This window comes from Prunus avium, chromosome 4, assembly GCF_965620075.1.
Source record: "Prunus avium chromosome 4, drPruAviu1.hap1.1, whole genome shotgun sequence".
In the NCBI taxonomy this organism is placed as follows: domain Eukaryota; kingdom Viridiplantae; phylum Streptophyta; class Magnoliopsida; order Rosales; family Rosaceae; genus Prunus; species Prunus avium.
In genome coordinates, this window is record NC_142287.1 from 13,179,595 (window position 1) to 13,185,028 (window position 5,434).

At 37.8% G+C, this 5,434-nt stretch overlaps 1 pseudogene; it reads left to right on the top strand.

Moving 5' to 3' along the window:
• The first annotated feature begins 264 nt into the window (after window positions 1-264).
• On the top strand, window positions 265-3,285 carry LOC148294836 (uncharacterized; annotated as a pseudogene).
• Window positions 3,286-5,434: the final 2,149 nt, after the last annotated feature.

The window sequence follows — 5,434 nt, forward strand, 5'->3', positions numbered from 1 at the left end:
ATGTATTGAATATGAACAACTAATGTGAGTTCCTGTGTTTTTAAGAACCTTTTCATTCATTCATTCATTCTTTTTTTAGAGCTGGAAACTCAAAATTTTCAATATAATTACATGTTATTCATCACTTGTGTAGCAGATTGATTGTTTTTCATGCCTTTGACATTGACAACGTCTGTTACATGACATTGCTTGCTTTTCATGCCTTTTGATTCAAAAATATGTATCTTTTTTTTGTTTATTTTATGTAGTAGATCATTTATTGTCATGAGTTCTACTGCTACTTCAAGTGGAAAAGTAAAGGGAGGAAGGGGACAAAATAAGCGCTATTGGACAATTAAGGAGGATAACACATTGATGGAATGCTTGATGGAACTCCATCAGAATACCAATTGGCTAGGTGACTCAGACTTTAAAAATGGATACTTGAATAAATTAGAAACTATGCTAGAAGTCAAACTTCCAAATTCTGGGTTGAAGGCATCACCCCATATTGAATCAAGAGTGAAGACCTTGAAGGGAAAATATGGTGCTTTAGCTTATGCATTATCTCAAAGTGGTTTTGGGTGGAATGAAGAGGAGATGATGTTGGTATGTTAGAAAAGTGTATTTGATGCATGGGTGAAAGTAAATCTAAGCATATCTTATTGTAAAACCAGGCCCTAGGCTCTAAAATCCTACAGAGGGGGGGGTGAAGTAGGCTATAGGTCAAAGACCTACCAAATTAAATTTTAAGCCCAGCTAAGAATAAAATGCGGAAGCTGGATTAATATAGACAACACCACGTATTAATCCAAACAGAAACTCTTGTGAATTTGGATCAATACAGTGCAATGTCGTATTAATCCATGTTAGTGTACTGATGTGATTTGAACAATATGCAGCAAGTACAACAATGGCAACATGAATATAAACATACACAAAGAGTTGTTGACCCAGAAACCCAACAAGGGGAAAAACTGGAGGCACCAAGCCAGGAGAGATCCAATATGCTCATTAAGAAATACAAGGAAAAGAAGGAAGACTTAGCTCAATCTATCACCTATAGGCAGCTTCAATCACCCTTACAGCAAGCACCAATTCCTTTATCTCTTAGCAGCACATCCTCTCAAGAGCACCAAGCTCAAGTTGCATATGTATGAAGTGAGTTATGGTTTCACATATTCATCTATCTCAATCACAAAGTATGATTGAGCTAGACAAATGAAACCTAAGTGTTGTGATGATTAAACTAGAAGTAATGAACTAGAAGCAAATAGTTTAAATCAACATAACAATAATGAAACAATAAACTCAGCCGAAATCAATGTGAATGTACTTGGAGGAAATTAATGTGTATGCAATCATACTCATACTCTCAAGTAATTAACAATGGCTGAGACAATAAAATAGTTTTTGAATGCTCAATAGCAAATATAAAATGTTTCAAAAACATAGAACCGGTTCTGCATCAAGATGCAGAAAATATGTTTTTACATGACTAGCATGAATGGTTCTTGAGGAACTTAGAAACGGTTTCTCAAAGGATAAGAGAAGAGATGCAATCCGTTTCAAACATAAGTCCTACCCTCTCCAGCCGATAGGTATAGAATATATATAGAGAAGTCATTAAACACACTTGTTTGTTTAAAGCCATAGACAAAAGAACTTAACAAGTTAACGGCTCCAAAAACCAAAACAATATAAGGAATTGTTTTATACCTTTTGGAGAACATGTGGGCAGACAGGGTATGGAGAGGAATAAAGAAAACATGGGAGTGTTTGAGCAAAGAGCCGTTGGATTCTTCAAGAAATAAGCATGGGAAAGAAATGTAATAATCATCCCATGCTTTTGTTAGAAACACATGCACATGGACTCTTCAACACAATGATATAAAAAGCATGGGTGTGTTTCTTTAAAACCAAGAGGAGCCGCACAAGGTAATTGAACAAAGAGAAGAATCAATATAACAACATCCCATCACTTTAAAAAGGTGGAGACAAGAAAACATTTTGTAAGAAGCAAGAGTATGGGTTAATTAAATAAACAAAAGACATGCTCCCTACAATATATTATGTTATAATATATTATGTCTCCACACACAAATTAACCAAACTCCACACACACACCCGTTGGGCTAAGGAGGAAACATTCAACAAGGAATGAATAAAGAAATCTGCCAACAGCTTGAAAACAGACGCAACATGGATTAATACTTTCATAGAAAGTATTAATACAACTGAAAACAGACAGCATGCAGGAATGTACGTTGGATCAATCCAAGTGAATATGGATTAATCCAAGTGAACAATGCAAATGATTTTACCTTTGAACTGCAACCAGGAGACATGGAAGCCCTTCAACCCACACTAATTCTAACCTAGAATCTAGTTAATATTACAAGGGTTTGTTGGTTTAAGAGAAGAGCCAAAATACAATATTGGTTCAAATAAGAACCTTACACTTATTCTATGCGTATTGAATTAAAAAATACATATGTTATGCTATGTCTTTAATATTTATTTAAGAATACTAATGCATGTATATATATATATATATATATATATATATATATATATATATGTGTGTGTGTGTGTGTATATATTGATTGTAATTGTTGAACAAAAAGGATGCAAGTGGTTTGAATGGCAAGTCGATTCCACATTACTATGCACTTGGAGAGATATATGGAAAAGATTGTGCTATTGGAACAAATGCTGGAAATGCTGATGATGATGAAGAAGACGTTAGGTGAGATGATGCAAGTGTTCATCAGAATAGAAGTGTGGGTGATGACTTTATTGAGGAGATGTTTTCACATCCTGATGGTGGGTCACAATATGGGGGTTCAAAATACGAGGGATCTCAATTTGAGGATGTTGAGGATTTGGAAGATGACGAGACAACCTTTATACAATCAAATCCCCAACCCTCGAGTGCCCAACAACGTGCCCAACAAAAGAGACCCGCACAAGATGTAGCAAGTGGTCCAAATCATCCTCGTAAGAAGGTAAATGCTTTGAATGAAATATCTAACAAATTTGGACTTATGGCTGAAGCTGTAGTAGGAATGGCACCTCAGCTTGCAGGCTTGGTTAATGTTCTTTCAATAGAGAAGGATCTTGCTGATATGCAAGCTAAACTTGGTGGTGAACTAAGGAAAATAGAATTCCTATCTCCTTTGCAAGTATTTCGTATCACCAACGTTTAAGCCAAAGAGCACGATTTGCTGAGGATCTTCTTTACCATGACTGATGAAGAAAAAAAAAGATTATGTGCTTAATCTTATGGAGCATGGCTTACAGTGATTGTGATTGATGAGTAATGGGTGAATGACTTTCGTTGAGATTATATATCTCTTTTTTTGGTAGTATGAAGATTGTGTATTTAATGGTATGAAGATTATGCAGGTTATTATTATTTGATTGTTTACAAGTTGTAGGGGCTTTTTTGTTCCGGCAGCTACTGCGGGCCTGGGCTACCGTAAGGAGAAAACTAAAGAAAATATCCCCCTCGTGTCTGAGTTCAAAGATCAGACCCAAAATGTTTCGAAAGGGTTGTAAAGCCTTAGGAAACACCTTGTTAGCATGTGCATCATTTTTTATCACAGTCAGGTACCCCATCCTCTGCTTCTTACCAACACCTCCCTGACTCCCAATAGTGCTACTCTGTGCTTGTGCCTTTCCTTTCCCCTTGACGTCTCTCTTGACATCCAGACTCTTCTTAAACTCATTATTATTTGCTTCAATAGAGTCTGCACACTCCACCACATCCACCAATTTCGTATGGCGGAAACCAGTCCCCATCTTCTTCACATAAGCATTCAAACCCCTTTGAAACTTCTGGGTTTGTTGCAACTCACTCAGAGGGTTTGCAAAACGAGACAACTCAGCAAACTATGCCTCATACTCCCTCACGGTCATGGTCCCTTGTGTCAAGTTTATGAATTCCATTTGTAACTCCTTGACAGTATCAGGAAAGTACTTCTTGTAAAAGAGTGCCAAGAATTCTTCCCAATCCATCTGATCCACATTCTGTGATCTATCCATCGTATCCCACCACACTCATGCCTCATCCTGTAAGTAAAAGGAAGCTGCACTCGTCTTCTTAACACCAGTCATACGCAAAATCTTGAAGTAGTTCTCAAGATTCCGTATCCACCTATCCGCCTTCATATGATCCACTTTACCCTCAAAGGGTTTAACTCCCAGTTTCTTGAGGTCCTGAACCAATTGGGACATTCTAAAGGGATCTGCGGGTGGCACTGGTGGTGGTGGAGGAACCCCATGCCCCGGTGCCTGCAAGAACTCTGCAAATAGATTAGCTGTACGATCATCCATTGGCACATTGCGCATATTTTGCGCACCAGCATGAGCTTCTTCTCCAATCTCCTCCTCAGACTCCTTATGAATTTCAAAAGTAGTCTTTACAGCTCCTTGCTCTTCGCCCCTACCACCAGCTATGCCTTGACCTCTGCCTCGACCTCTGCCTCGGTCCATTCCCTTTCTGGAAAAAAACAAGTGAACTGTGAATTCCATACTTGAGTATTATCTCAAAATAACCAAGTTTGAAATTAACGTACAACCACAGCCACAACAGAGGACCCATTCCTCTAACACCTAAACCCTTCTTAGAGCTGACCATAAGCTCTAACACTTCATCAAAGCAGAACCATATGTTCTGATACCAAACTGTCACGCCCCGAATTTTCAACAACAATTAATCTGCAAAGTTTAAACAGAACAACCAACCATCCGGGACGTGAAGTTCGGAACCTTCAACAAAAGTACCTAGAAATTTAAATTTTTCTTTCTTGATACAACACCACTATTCCGAACCACAATGTCAATAATGACTCAACTCTTCTGAGTCAAATATTACATTACAAACTTACATAATAAAATGAACAATCATCATATTACATAATCTGCTCCTTAGAGCTCATTTCACACAGCGGAAGACTAACACTCACCAACACTCTCACACCACACTTTGCACCATGTGGAACCACCAACGAGCCTCCTGCTCCTCACCTTAATTCTCCTGCTCCCGGTCTCTACCACCTGCAGGATTTTCCCCTACACCATCGAATAGTGCATCGGGTTCACCACAGAACAACCCAGTAAACTTTCTAAAGCTTGTATGAGTAAACCACGTCCACAATATAATATGTCAACTTACACATAATATACAAACACATGCACTTTCATTAGCAAACCACAATCCTTGTATAACCAAGGTAATCATAATCATCAATATCATCACAATCACAATTCTTTTATTTTCTTTAAAGAACCGTTTCGATCACCACCTGTGACCACACCAAAACTCTTTTATTTCAAAGTAGTTTTAACACGTCATTTATTTGACATATAGAAGAGAGAATACTACGAACCTCTAATCTATAACACTACAAAACTCCAAGGTAGTGTTTACTCATGATTACACTCCAGTCAT